Raw genomic sequence first — 15,728 nt, 5'->3', positions numbered from 1 at the left:
CCGCGGCCGGTGGGTCCGTCACGCCGGTGGGTCAGTCACGCCGGTGGCCCCGTGGCGAGGCGGCTAAGACAGGGACAGCGGGAACCGGCCCCCGGGAGGAGCCGCAGCCCGAGCGACTGGAGAAGGAGGCGAAGGAGGGGCGGTGCCACAGGGTCGGTGACCCGCTTACCCGGAAGCAGTTGCGACCGCGGCGGCGCGCGCTGCGGGACGGGCAGGATCCCGGCGTGGCGGCGGACCGTCGGTTCTTCTGCGGCCGGCTGCGCGCCCCCCGGGAGCGGTGCTTCCGCTGCCGTGCGCGGCCACAGCGAGCTGCAGGCGACGGTGTGACGGTGTGCAGGGAGGGTGACGAGGTGCGACTCCGGTGGGCGGAGGCCCGGGCGGCCTAGAGGTGGCCCCTCGGATCCCGCGGAGGACCGGAGGCCGGGAAGGTGAATCGAGGCGGGCGCCCGCTCGAGGCTGCACCTGCCCGGGTCGCCCCTAAACAGTCCGGCCTAGTGGGCTTGGGTAAGTGGGCCTGGGCAGCGGTTCCGACTGTAGGGAACGAGTGTGCGAGAGTGAGTGGGTGTGATGGCAACGCGAAAAGCCTTATTTCCAAAATGAAAACGCGTGATTTTAAGATGGTTTCCGGAGAAGAATGCGGCGGTGCTGGGGGCGGGAGAGGAGGCGGATGGAGGGCTGTAGAGGCCTTTAAATATCTGCTAGACACGGACGTGTCATTCATTCCAGAAGTGTCTCGAGATTCAGCAGGTTCAAGGCGCTGGAGAAAGGCCAGGGCCCAGCCCTTTGGGAAGCCTACCCTCGGGGGCGGGGGGGGGGGGGGGGGTAGAGCGATTTAATCGGACAAACAAGGTAATGACAGATTGTGGTAAGGCTGTGCAGGAAATACATAAGGATAATGTGACTGTGTGGGCGAGACCCCTTTTTCAGGATAGGATGGCTAGAGAACCATACTCAAGAGGGACGTGACAGTTGAGCATCTTCCTGGGGAAAAGGCACGAAATACGCTTAGACACAATTTTACAGACAGGGAGTGCAGGTTCCGAAACCTGCTGAGTACGCCCCCGGATTCCATGTGAAGAACCTGTGTCTAAAGCCTTCTAAGGCCTGTCTCGGTGCTGTCCACTCTTGCAGTTTTCACAAGGCTTGCTCACCCTTTCGAGTAGATGGAGCCTGGGAATATGGCACTCTTAGCAGAGGTTCAAGGCATGAGTTAGGGAACGTTAGTCCCCAGGCGTACGTCAACAGGCGCTTCATCATAGGGAGAATTACGCTATCAGCCTTGAAAGACAAATTCTTTATTTAACCTTTTACCATTTTTTCTTCCATGTCACTTTTTCTCAGACCCATGAGTAAACACTAAAACTATGATTTTTACCTGGGATCAAGAGGAGTTTTGGGCACCTGGGTGGCTCAGTCAGTTCCGTGTTTGCCCTAGAGTCAGGTCATGATCCTGGGGTACTGGGATCAATCTCCACTCCCCCCCACCCCCGCCAACCTCCCCACCCCGCCAAGGCTCCCTGTTCAACCAGGAATCTCCTCCCCTCTCTCCCTCTACCCTTCCAGCCCGCTTGTGCTCTCTTTGTCGATCTCACTCTCTCTCAAATAAATAAAATCTTTAAAAATTAAAAAAAAGAGAGGAGCTTAATCTTCCCAAAAGATCATACTCTTATAATTAATGGCCTATTTTGCTAAACCAGTTAAAATCAAAATAAAAAGCCAACTTGAAAAAGAGAAGATTTATTCATGTGTTAATGTATTACCTAAGTAATACCAATAAATCCAATAATATTTATTAAATATTACTTTATATAACTGCATAATTAATAGAACAATTGTCTGGATAATAGTAGGATTAGATTCTCTTGTCTTGTATATTTACCCCTTAGCCATTTGTTTTGACACTTAACCAAATTAGCAGAGAAAGAAATATTTTGTTGCATCTTCTGGGAAAACTGGGAAGGATCTCACACTTATTGCTACCTACTGTCTGCACAGCATTGTGCTAGGCACTTAAATATAGCATTCCTTGCAGTTCTAGGACCAACCTTGAGATATGGGGATTATTATATTCATTTTAGTAACAAATACATTGAGATTCAGAGACTCTGACTAGCCTAAGGTAACAAAACTAGTTGCTGAAAGAGTCAGAATTTTAACTTGGGTCTTTCTAGCCCTAATTCCCCTTCTACTATGCATTGTATTGCTAAACTCTAGTATTTAAGAAGGGAATATAAGTGAAGTGTTTAGCCAAGCAGATTTCTATGTTGCTTTAATAAGCTTGAGATGAGGCAATTTTAGAGCTTCTCTGTGTTTTTACTTCTCCTGTTATAAGATATTTGCCATCTATCTGGCATCAAGAAAGCTACTCATAAAAGTTCATAATGCCGTGTGTCTTTAGAATGCACCCAAGAATGTGATCAATTATGACACTGACATTTTGTCATTGCAAGGGAGTCCTGCCTAAATGTGTCACTCTGAATTCTTTTGCAAGCAGCCTTTCCTTGCTCATTAAGTGATTTCTTTCTGCCAAAAATATGTGTTCCCAGATTTTTATGGAATATTGTGACATGTGAATGCCCCCAGGTCTGTGTAGGCTGGCTGCTCTAGGGACATTTAATGGATGAAGGAAAATCTTGCAAATGTTTATACAGTTTTGAGGAATGAAGTGGTAGGATTTGTACGTTTTTTTCCTTTCATATCAGATCTTTCACGTTTTTCTTTGATGATGTCAAGAAATACAGGTTTTCCTTTCTCAAGAGTAAACACTCATTTTTGTGGTTTTTGCAAAATTTGTTGTTTTTTTTGCAAACAGTACTATGTTTCACTCTCCCTGTGGCTCTGGAAAATATCATTAGTTCAAACATTAAAATTAGGATGCCACTTTTCAGAGCCTAATATTTTTATTAGTAATGTGTGTGCCTGTCTGTCTGTCGTGGAAGCATTTTTAAAAATTTTGGTTAACTCCTTACAAACCTATGGAAATCTGGCAAACAAGTCTTCAACTATGTATATTTAAATTCTCTTTCTAAAAATTCCTTTTTCCCTTTATTATTTTTCCTGGGGTCTTCTTTTTTTATTTTTTAACTTATTTATTTCACTTTTTATTTGGAAATAATTATAGACTCACAAGAAATTGCAAAAATAATACAGAGAGGTTCTGTGTAGCCTTTACCCACTGGTAGCATCCCCCCACTGGTAGTATCTTGCATACCTGTAATACATTATTAAAACTAGAAAATTAACATCTTACTAAAATTAATGTCTTTAGGTTTTTAGTTTCTTTTTACGTTTCATGATATCCAAAAATTACCATTTTGTAAATTCATTTTTATTGTACTTGGTTGGGCTCTTCTCCCTTTCCTAATTAACAAATGACAGAGTCAATAAGCTTGCCAAAGGGCTCATCTGGAAATACAGGTTTACTAAAAACTTCTGTTCCAGTGCACTTGAAATCATTTGTAAGATTTTTGCTTTTTTTCTGCTTTACTGTTCCGTGTCATTCTTCCCTAATAAACCTGTAAATGTATATAACCTGTGTATGTGTGTTTTAATATATCCTCTGATCACTGAAATGTTTTCAAAGAGATTGCTGTTAAAAGAAAAATAGGGGCGTCTGGGTGGCTCAGTTGTTTGGGTGTCTGACTCGATTACAGCTCTGGTCATGATTGCAGGGTCATGGGATGAAGCCTCACATCAGGCTCAGCAGAGTCTGCTTAGAATTCTCTCTCCCTCTGCCCCACTCCCACCCTCTTGGGCTCTCTAAATAAATAAAGTCTTGGGGCACCTGGGTGGCTCAGTCGTTAAAGGTCTGTCTTCGGTTCAGGTCATGATCTGTAGGTCCTGAGTTTGAGCCCCACATCGGGCTCGCTGCTTGGTGGGAAGCCTGATTCTCCCTTTCCCACTCCCCCTATTTGTGTTCCCTCCCTCACTGTGTCTCTCTCTGCCAGATGAATAAATAAAATCTTTTAAATATAAATAAAAGAAAGTCTTTAAAAAGATAAAAAATGCAAAGCTTTTCATTTGGGGAACAAAAAACGTTTCCAGGGGCACCTGGGTGGCTCAGTCAGTTAAGCACCTGCCTTTGGCTCAGGTCATGATCCCAGGGTCAAGGGATTGAGCCCAGAGCCTCTTGTCAGGCTCTCTGCTCAGCGGGGAGTCTGCTTCTCCCTCTGCCTGTGCTTCTGCCTTTTATCCCACTCCGTCTCTCTAAATAATAAATAAAATCTTTTACAAAGTTTCAGGGCACCTGGGTGGCTCAGTTGGTTAAGTGTCTGCCTTTGGCTCAGGTCATGAACCTGGAGTCCTGGGATTGAGTTCTGTGTCTGGCTCGCTACTCAATGGGAAGTCTGCATCTCTCTCTCTGTCCCTCCACATGCTTGTGTTCTGTCTCTCTCTCTCTCTCTCTCTCTCTCTCTCTCAAAATCTTTTTTAAAAAATAAATAAGTAAAATAAAAACTAAAAAGTTTCTAAACATCTTAACTATCCAAGTGAGAATGCCACGGTCTTTTGGTTCAGAAGCGAAATCTCACCTGTGGCTAATTCTGACTCTCTGGATTTTCCTGGTCAGATAGCTCACCGTTTACTCCACTAGAGAATAAACAAAGGAAAGAAAAGAAGTGTAACTTACTTTCTTCAGTCTTATTGGTGAGGAAAAGTTGATAAGAGGAGAGAAGTTGGAATTTGGTGTAGGTATCAATTATGTATGAGTGCCTGATCACAGATAATCAAGTGATGGCTCTTCTGCATTATATATTTATTGTAAATGAGTAGTCAAACATCTTTCATACTATGGTCGTTTAGCAAAGGTATTCACCTACTGTGTACCAGGTACCCAGTTAGACACTAGTAACAGGGACACAACAGGATCAATTTTTTTAAAGGAGTATTAAGCTATTACTATGTGCCAGATACTTCACAGATTATAGGGATCGAAAGGGAAGAAAAAGGAAAGCTGTGTTTTCTTACGAAAATTACTGTCTGAATAGGGAGACAAATTATCACACAAAAGGAACTTTATAATCCAGATAAGTATTACTAAGGGTAGGGAGGTGGTGCATGAGGGGATTGAAGTGGAACTCAACCTACTCTGGGGTGTCCAAAATGGCTTCGATCAAGAGAAGCTTTGAGCCAAGATTGAAAACTGCCTCACGGGGAGCCTGGGTGGCTCAGTGGGTTAAAGCCTCTGCCTTCAGCTCAGGTCATGGTCCTAGGGTCCTGGGATCGAGCCCCGCATCAGGCTCTCTGCTCAGCAGGGAACCTGCTTCCCCCTCTCTCTCTCTGCCTGCCTCTCTGCCTACTTGTGATCTCTGTCAAATAAATAAATAAAATCTTAAAAAAAAAAAGAAAGAAAGAAAGAAAGAAAACTGCCTCAGGGTGGGGCGCCTGGCCTGGGTGGCTCAGTTGGTTGAGTGTCTGACTCTTGATTTCACCTCAGATCATGATCTCAGGGTCCCAGGATCGAGCGTAGCATCAGGCTCTGTGCTCAGCTTTGAGTCAGCTTGCGATTCTCTCCCCCTCTCTCCCTGTGCACCTCCCCCACCCACCCAACCCGGTTTGTACACTCACTCTCTAAAATAAATACATAAAACCTTTTATACATTATTTTTTTCTAAGATTTTATTTATTTATTTGACAGACAGAGATCACAAGTAGGCAGAGAGGCAGGAAGAGAGAGAGGAGGAAGCAGGCTCCCTGCTGAGCAGAGAGCCCGATGCGGGGCTCCATCCCAGGACTCTGAGATCATGACCTGAGCTGAAGGCAGAGGCTTTAACCCACTGAGCCACCCAGGTGCCCCCATAAAACCTTTTTTTAAAAAAAATGGCTCAGAGTGAACTTGATACAGAAGTATCATAGAGGGAAAACGTAAAGACTTCATAATGGAACCAGCATAGTCCCAGGGCCTGAAAATAAATGAGGGAGATAATGTGAGATGAGTCTAGAGAATTAAAGATCGGGATCAGGATTAAAGATCAAGGATCAGGCAGGATCTTAATAGGTCTGGTAAAGATTCTTGTCTTTGTTTCAAAAGTGATACAAACCAATTTAAGAATTTTTAGTGGGAGTGATGTCAAATTTGTGTTTCCAAAAGATCACTCCGGTTTCAATGTGAAGAATTCATTCTTTAAATATGTCTTGGGTGCCAACTATAGGCCAAGTTCCATTCTGCACACTGAGTACACAGCACTGAACAAAACAGAAAGATCCCCTATCTTTGAGGATCTTCTAGACAATACACAATGATAGTACCTAAGATGGTGAGAAGCTCTTATAAAGAATACTGGAAGCCAGGGGAGAATAAAAGGATAGGGTGGTGGTGCTGTTTTATTAGCTTGAACCATATGAAATTCCTGGTCTTTTTTACATTCTTTTTAAATTCAGAACAATATTAGGTTCATGTGATTCAACATGGTTGAATGATATTAAATTGTTCAATCTAATACTTCTTTGGAAGAGTCAGAGAAGACCTCTGACGAAGTCATGCAAAGAAAGAGGCAAGTCATTCGAATACCTAGGAGAAGAGCATCTCAAGCAAAGGGACAGCAAATGCAAAGACCTTAAAGAAAGAATGTGCTTGCCCCATTTGAGTAGCAACAAGGAGACCAGTGTGGCTGAAGTATGATAGACAACACGGAAGAATGGAATTAGGGACCAGATCAAGTGAAGTCTCGAAGACTGTGGTAAAATATTGCCTTTTCCTTTCTGAATGAGGTAAGCTATCAGAGGGTTTTGGACAGAGGAGCTACACAATCTGTCACCTTAAGCAGGACTGTTCTGCTAATTGTAGAATCTAGGTAGAGTATATACAGATGGAGCAATGTAAAATGTTTTCACCTTTGCTGTATGTTTGAAAATTTACCTAATAAACATGAGACTGTTTTGGCTGCTGTATTAGGAAAGACTTTAGGGAGGCAGTGATGAGATCGAAAAGACCAATTAGGCTATTGCAGTAATTTAGGCAGCAATAGCGGTATTAAGAAGTGGTTAGATTCTGAATACGTTTTGAAGATAGAGACACTAAGATTTGCTGATGGAATGGATTCAAGATGCAAGAAAAAGAGAAAAATGGGGGCCCCTGGGTGGCCCAGTCAGGTGTCCAACTTCAGCTCGGGTCATGATCTCAGGATCCTAGGATCAAGCCCCACATGGGCTCCGAGCTCAACAGGGACTCTGCTTCTCCCTCTCCATCTGCCCCTCCCCCAGCTCATGTGTCCTCTCTCCCTTTCTCTGTCTCAAAAAAATAATTAAGGTCTCTAGAAAGAGAGAAAAGTAAAAGACAACCCATAAGCTTTTAGACCTGAACAACTGTCAGGTTGGGCTTGCCATCTGAGATTTGGAAAACAGGGCGCCTGGGTGGCTCAGTCTTTAAGCATCTGCCTTTGCCTCAGGTCATGATCCCAGGGTCCTGGAAATCTAGCCAGGCATTGGGCTTCCTGCTCAGTGGGAAGCATGCTTCTCCCTCTCCCACTCCCCCTGCTTGTGTTCCCTCTCTCACCATCTCTCTCTCTCTCTCTCTGTCAAATAAATAAATAATAAATAATCTTAAAAAAGAAATTTGGAAAACCATCTAGATCAAGCTTCCACCAAGTTTGGAGGAAGACTTTTTGGACAAGGTAAGTTTGAGATGCCTATTGGACATCAAAGTAGAGATATCAAACAGGCAATTAAATATGCAAGTAAAGGGGCACCTGGGTGGCTCAGTGGGTTAAGCCACTGCCTTCGGCTCAGGTCATGATCTCAGGGTCCTGAGATCGAGTCCCGCGTCGGGCTCTCTGCTCAGCAGGGAGCCTGCTTCCCTCTCTCTCTCTCTCTCTCTGCCTGCCTCTCTGTCTACTTGTGATCTCTCTCTGTCAAATAAATAAATAAAATCTTTAAATATGCAAGTAAGTAATTCAGAGGAAACATTCAGATAGGAAATTCAAATGTATGAATCTACCTGAAGATTAGGGATATGAGGACCAGTGCCTTGAGAATTAAATGGAAATACTCAGAGTTTAGCCTAAACCCTTTTACCTATGCTTTTGTTGTAGGCTGGTTTTGTTTCTAGCTATCACTTTCTATTGCCATGCAGAATATTTATATGCATACTCTTTGCAATTCATTTGTGTTCTAAAGGGTTTCGTTTTTAATGTTCATATCTTTCCAAGCGGTTTATACATTTCCTGAGAAAAGACGTATTTTATTTTATACACTCCACAATGCCATATCCTTAGAACTATGATGCTTATATAATAAACTATGCCAATACAGAGTTTTTCATTTCTTTTGTTGTCATAAAGCATCAACTTTCTAAAAAAATAATTTAGACCCTTCTACCTGTCTTGTGAAAATAAGGGTAGAGTTAGAACTTTCAGCCTACTGCCACTCATGCCCATTTCAAATCAGATCAGAAAGAGCCTTCTGAAAAACAAAAAGCAACAATAAGAAAGTCTCAGCTCTCCTCCTTATTGCCTTTATAATCCAGCTCTCCTCCGTATTGCCTTTATAAAGGCTTTATGTGGTAGCAAGACGGTTCCCAACAATTTCAAGTCTACATCTATCCTGGTCCAAGTCCAGCAAGAAAAAGAGCCTTCCCAGAAGTTCCTGGATTCACTAATTAAGTCAACACAGATTATTTACCTGTCCCTTAAAAAATTACTGCAGGTAAGAAAATTTTATGCTGTGATTGTCCAAATGTGAGTCACTGTTTCACTGGTGTTTCATCCAAAGAACATGGACTGTAGAAGAGTGGTTCCCCAGAAGAAGAAGTGGGGTGCTGTCACCAAAATAAGGAAATGGATACTGATGGTCAGAAAATCATACATACTATACCAAATAACAAAGACCTAGAGCATTCTTCCTTAAGCTTTTTTATTAATTTGTTTGTTTGTTTGTTTGTTTGTTTGTTTGTTTTTGAGAAAGAAGGAGCTGGGGGAGGGGCGGGGAGCCTGACATGGGACTGGATCTTAGTTGGAATCATGACCTGAGCCGAACACAGATGTTTAACTGACTGAGCCACCCAGACAACCCCTTCCTTAAGCATTTAAAAGAATACCATGGGGGCGCCAGGTTGGCTCAGTCAGAACAGCACATGACTGGATCTCAGTGGCACGAGTTCAAATCCACCTTGGGTATAGAGATTACTAAAAAAAAAAAAAAAGGGTAAAGAAATACCATGGCACTCATTTTACATCTCTCCCAATTCTCTACATAATACTGCATTATTTCGCCTGTATCATTAGGCTGTCAAAAATTCACTTGTCATTGATGAGTGAATGTCACAAAAAATAAATAAATGCATGAGTATAAAAGTAAACCAGCTGGAAGGGTCAGTTTTCAGCACATCACTTTCCAGGATACTCCTACCTAAGTAGTGCAGGTAGTTTCCTGTCCTACACTTCTTTCCTATTGTCAGTCTGCCTGAAAAATATTTACTAGCCCTCAGTACCCTGTGGGCAGGGTGGCTGCTAGCTAAGAGACCCGAGAAACCACTACAGAATCAAGTGACAATGAATCAGCTTATGTTTATCTTTTTGAAGGACATTTATGCTGTAGAATCTTGAAAGAAAAATGTATCAACAGGCTTGTTTTCAGCTTCTTTTTGGTTTTACCACTTCCATTCCTTTCTACACTAATAGGTCACTTTCCCCACAAGATGTTTAACCTAACCTCTATGGCATTTTTATCCTTTTAGTTCAAATTTTGCTGCGGAAAATGGATAAATGGGTATAAAGAGAATGTTGGCTCTCTCTATTATACTGGAATTTGGGATGGTTTCTCTAGTTTGCTGCTTCCCTGGACACCAAACATAACATTCTCTGTTCTAGGACCTGCTTCAAGTTGGTCATAAGACTGGCAGAAAGTCAAACCAAACTAAATGAGTAGTTGTTGGAGTTAACCTCACAGCCTGGAGCTGTATGGGCCATGGAATCGTCTGCTGTTATTAACAAGCACAATTCTGATCAGAATCACTGCTCTGTGGTCCTGTTCATCAGAATCTCATGTTTGGAAACTGGATTTGGGTCTGGGTACTTTAAAAATAGATATGATCATGGAATATAGCCATTAAAATTTCTATTGTAGGAGAAGGTAACATAGGGTAGTATTAATCATGTATTTAAATGTAGAAGTAGATTCCTGAACAATATGTTCAAGGTGATTCCTATATTGTTTAATATTATACAGACATAGACACCCAAATATTAACCTTAAGGAATGGAACCACCAGTGATTTGATTTGATTTGTTTACTGTTCGGGACATTCCCTGATAAAATGTACTACATCCATACTCAAAGTAAGTTTTAAAGAAATATATGTATCCCACCAGTACCCCAGAGTCAAAATACGCAAAAGGTGCAACTAAAAAATTGATCTAATTATGATTCTCACTGCTCAAAACTATTGTTGATTTTTCTCTTGCCTTGCATACATCATTTTTTCCTTCCATTTTTAAAAATCAGGTACTGGGGGGCACCTGGGTGGCTCAGTGGGTTAAAGCCTCTGCCTTCGGCTCAGGTCATGATCCCAGGGTCCTGAGATCGAGCCCCACATTAGGCTCTCTGCTTAGCTGGGAGCCTGCTTCCTCCTCTCTCTCTCTCTCTTTCTCTCTCTCTCTCTCTCTCTCTGCCTGCCTCTCTGCCTACTTGTGATCTCTGTCTGTCAAATAAATAAATAAAATCTTTTTTGAAAAATCATGTACTGGATGCTAAGAGTAAATGAACCATACAGGTGTGGCTTCTGCCCTCTCAGAACTAATTGGCTGGGGGCAGCATAAACAAGTCAGCTGACAAACAATCCAGCCTGTCATGGTCCATAACAGAGTTTCGAGCATACTCTGTTAAAACACCCAGCCCTCCTTTCACCCATCAGATTCTGGCTGTGGTATGTCCGTGGACAAGCACGTTGAGCTCACACACCGGCACTCAATCTTGGTCAACGCTTCCATTTGAGCTGTGTCCCCACTGTCCACACGCTCATGCTCAATTACCAGGTCCTGGCCAATTATTTGGGTATTAATTTGCTCTTATTTTATAAAAATGAAATTGCAAATACTAGTTATAGGAAATGTAGGTCTTATCAATGTACTCTGAATGCTATAAAGATGTAAATCATTAGGCGTGCCAGAAACTGAATCTCTGGCATCAGATCCTCAGACGTTGATGATATGAAGTCCAATAAACTGAGTGAAAGTAAAGAAGAAAATCAGAGACCAAGTATAAGACCCTGGGAATATTATCCATTGTTAAATGTTGTGACTAAAAGTTTAGGTATGCTTGGAGATTTTAATCTTAATTTTTAGTTCTGTAAGAAAGGATTCCTCCTGACTCCGTAAGTTTACTGTTTGATTTTTAGATATATGGTCAGGTACGCTTTATGTTTGAAAGCTGGGTGGTTCACCATTGCCTACCAAATAGACTTTATTTATTTATTTGTAAAGATTTTATTGATTTGAGAGAGAGAGCACAAGCCCAGGGGGTGCAGAGGGAGAGGGAGAAGCAGGCTCTCTGCTGAGCAGAGAGCCGATGCAGGGCTTGATCCTTGGACCCTGGGACCAGGACCTGAGCAGGAGGCAGGCGCTTAACCCACAGAGCCACCCAGGCGCCCCTACAGGATATACTTTAAATCATTTATCACATCGGGCGCCTGGGTGGCTCAGTTGGTTAAGTGACTGCCTTCAGCTCAGGTCATGATCCTGGAGTCCCGGGATCGAGTCCTGCATCAGGCTCCCAGCTCCACGGGGAGTCTGCTTCTCCCTCTGACCTTCTCCTCGCTCATGCTCTCTCTCACTGTCTCTCTCTTCTCTCAAATAAATAAATAAGATGTTTTAAAAAAATAATTTATCACATCAATGATGTTAAAATCCACAAGTTTATAATGGCAATAGGAAAAGAAAATACCACTCACCTGGAGGTTGCTATAGTAAGTTGCTAAGTTATATGGTAATGACAATTGGTAAATAAAGGAGAAGAATCAAACATTCTGGTTCTCCTATACAAACTGTATTTTAGGGTGACCAGAGTTGTTAAGAAAAAGCCTCTTTGTATAATATTTCCAATTGGGGGGCACCTGGGTGGCTCAGTCAGTTAAGCGCCCAACTCTTGATTTTGGTTCATGTCATGATCTCAGGGTCATGAGATCAAGCCCCCTGTTGGGCTCTGCGCTCAGCACAGTCTGCTTGACATTCTCTCTCTCCCTCTCCCCACCTCCACGTATGTGCACACACTCTCTCTCTCAAAATAAATAAATCTTAAAAAAAAATATTTCCAGCTGATAAGTATAAAAGAAATGATAAAAGATCATTTTGTAATCTCCTAATAAAATAGACTTAAATACCAATCATCAATGGGTGCTAAAACATTAAAGATTGATGGGTCGAGTGAAAACACCTGGAGTCACTGATCAAATTTTTTTTTTTTTCCACATCGATGAGAGTCGAACGACCATAAATCATATGCATCTGATGTGGTGCATTTGAAACATATTGAATCACCTATGAAGTATTTTTTGCTACCTCCAAATTATTTTGAGTTTAAATCCAATTAAGCCTCTAAATGTAAAGTTTATGAGGAAGAAGGGAGTATGAACAATATAGGAAAGTGTCGAAACAACACCAGAGGAGGTCCAATCAACTAAACCCAGAATGTGGAAAGTTCTACAGGTTAAATGACAAGATTTCCTTAACAAATAAATTACCTTAATAAATTAAAAAAGATTTAAGAGACCTAACTACCCAATACGGTATGTGGATCCTGATTTGAAAAACAAGTTATAAACAGATACTTTTGAGACAATTGGGAAATTTGACTATAGACTGGATATTAGATGATGTTAAGGAATTATTAACTAAGGGTTGGTTGGCAATTTTGTCCTTGTCATAATGATACTGCGGTTGTTGTTTTTTTTTAAATAGTCTACTAGAGGGGTGCCTGCGTGGCTCAGTCAGTTAAGCATCTGCCTTCAGCTCAGGTCATGATCCTGGGATTCTGGGATCGAGCCCCACATCTGTCTCCCTGCTCAGCGGGAAGCCTGTTTCCCTCTCCCACTTCCCCTGCTTGTGTTCCCTCTCTCCCTGTCTCTCTATCTGTCAAATAAATCAATAAAATCTTTGAAAAAAAAAATTTTTTAAAGAAAAGAACATAGTCTACTAGAGTCATATACTGAATAAGGACAGAATTCTATGATCAACAGGGTTTCCTTCAAAATATTCCAGAGGGAAGGAGGGAAGTGGCAAAAGAGTTGAAAACAAGATGAAGCTAGAATTGATAAGTATTAAAAGTGGGTACGAGGAACAAATGGGTTTTAATACCATATTCTCTATTTTTTGTGTGTTTTAAATTTTCTATAACTGGAAATTAAATTTAAATAAATCAATCCATACATACATGCTTAACATGCAAACATACATGAAGGCTTTAGGGCTGCTTACTCCTATACCCCACTTGTGCCCTGGGGAAGCGACTGAGTGAATGGATCCAAAGTACTGTAATATTAGGATGCCTGGGCCAGCTGGTGCGGAAGCACTGTCTAGAAGTATGCTCCTGAGGAAAGGAGCATCTCTCTTTTTTGTGGAACCACTGAAGGGAAGAGTCCCAGTAGCAGCCACAGTGAGATCAGAAAGTGCAATCCAAGTCCCTTCCTTCTGATGGCCTGTGTATTCACAGGCCATCGAAGTAATGGTAGCCAAAGGTCTTGGTGACACAGGAGCTTGGGACTGACTTGGAGTGTAATTATCTCAAACTGGTGCTTCAGTAGTTACAAGGACACTATGTTCAAGTCCTGTGGGTGGCGTGGAAGTTGACAAGAACACTGCTTTCCAAGGGCATCGCTTTGGAAAGCTGTGGAGTCAGCAATGACACGAGGCTCCCAGCTGCTATAGCAGCTTGGGTAACACCTTCCAGAACAATCAGCCATGATTGTGACTACCGCGATTCCTAGATGTACAAGAGAAAGACGTGGAGCAAGGAGAAGAGCGGAGGTCTGGATTTCCCACTGATCTAGACATGGGAGGTTTGCACTGACAAACCAAAGGCAGCCCCATGTTGAATCACCGGGTGTTCGTCAGTTGGTGAAGCAGGATTTATTCATTACCCAGCTCTTGAATTGCACGATTGTATCATTACATTTGATGGAAATTAGTCTATGACTCAGAGGTATGACTAGAAAATTCCTCCCACTCCCTTGCCCCTTGTATAATCTTGGGCAGGTTGCTCTTCTTGAAATTAGGATAATAATACCTTGCCTCTCTACCTCCAGGGTTGTTTTGAGGATCTGAAGAGATGATATATGGAACTATAATTTTTGTAAACTATCAAATGTGTACAAATATAAGGCATCATTATTACTATAACTGACTAGGTGATTTATATCTTAAAGCCCCTTATTTTCTTTGATTCTGTGTTAAGAATGAATGTTTAATTAGTACATTATAAAATTAGATAGTCAAGGAATAACTACAGGGAAGTTTAGCATATAGTATGATCTTTCTGTTTACTCCTATGTTACATAGGAATTCCTGGGAATATGAAGATCTTATCTACCTATAGCCTTTATAGATATATATCTCCATCTCCTTTCTAGCTATATCTTTGAATGTGTGCTTATCAATTTAGGAGACAAACAAGTTGCTCTATATCCCATAAATAATGCATATTACTTTATAATCTCAATTTCATAAGTCAATATTTCTCCTGTCCAATAATGTATCACAATTGGGAGAAAGAAAAGGTGACCAACTATAGTTCATGCAACAGATATAATTACCACTATTTTTGTATGGCCTGCAAACTAAGAATTGTTTTGACATTTTGAATTTTTTTAAATCAAAAGAAGAATATTTTATGACACGTGAAGTTCAAGTGCCACTGTCCACTTATGGGAACACAGACACACTCATTCATTTATGTACTGTCTGTGGCTGCAACAGCAGTTGAATACTTGTGAGAGAGACTATATGGCTCACCAGGCCTACGATATTTACTATCTGGCCCTTTGCAGAAACGTTTCCTCATCCTTAGAATAGAGGAGTCAAAAGAATAAAAATTTAAAAATAAAATATCTAACTTGTTAGCTTTCCTGGGGATAAATAAACTGGAATATATGGATTTAAATTATGCATATGCAGTAAGAGAAATTCAAAGTTATGGTTTCATTATGCAATGACCATTTTCAGTCAACTAGGAGGAAGTTAAAAATGTAATAAATAGGGGCGCCTGAGTGGCTCAGTGGGTTAGGCCGCTGCCTTTGGCTCAGGTCATGATCTCAGGGTCCTGGGATCAAGCCCCGCATCGGGCTCTCTGCTAAGCAGGGAACCTGCTTCCTCCTCTCTCTCTGCCTGCCTCTCTGCCTGCTTGTGATCTCTCTCTGTCAAATAAATAAATAAATAAAATCTTTAAAAAAAATGTAATAAATAAAATATAAATAGAATACAATTAAATCCTTAGAAGTATGTTCCCATTGTGCTCCATGTTGGTGGCAGAATAAAGAGAATAGGGGGTATATCTATTCTCTGATTAATACACAGTAGAAACTGACTCTGGCTAAGGGGAAAAGGTAGTTCAGTGGAAAGAGGATTCTTGAACAGTTCCAGAGTTGGTGGGAGAGCTAGAGATCATAACCTTTGGAAGGACAGGAATCTGGAGACCTCCAGTTCCTCAACAGCAAGAGACCCCATGCCTGCTCTCAGGGCATTTCCATAAGACTTCAGGAGCCTTCCACCTGAATTTTGGGGAGAAATAAACTGATGGGCCTAGTG

At 41.7% G+C, this 15,728-nt stretch overlaps 1 long non-coding RNA gene across 1 annotated transcript; it reads left to right on the top strand.

Moving 5' to 3' along the window:
* The first annotated feature begins 200 nt into the window (after positions 1-200).
* On the top strand, positions 201-10,416 carry LOC125106652 (uncharacterized). The gene is made up of 3 exons (XR_007129386.1): positions 201-504; positions 8,488-8,640; positions 9,804-10,416. It is a non-coding gene; the product is annotated as an uncharacterized LOC125106652 (long non-coding RNA).
* The last annotated feature ends 5,312 nt before the right edge of the window (positions 10,417-15,728 follow it).

This window comes from Lutra lutra, chromosome 1 (genome assembly GCF_902655055.1).
Source record: "Lutra lutra chromosome 1, mLutLut1.2, whole genome shotgun sequence".
NCBI classification, from domain to species: Eukaryota; Metazoa; Chordata; class Mammalia; order Carnivora; family Mustelidae; genus Lutra; species Lutra lutra.
The sequence above is the reverse complement of the archived record's forward strand: the minus strand, read 5'-3'. Positions and strand labels throughout refer to the sequence as shown.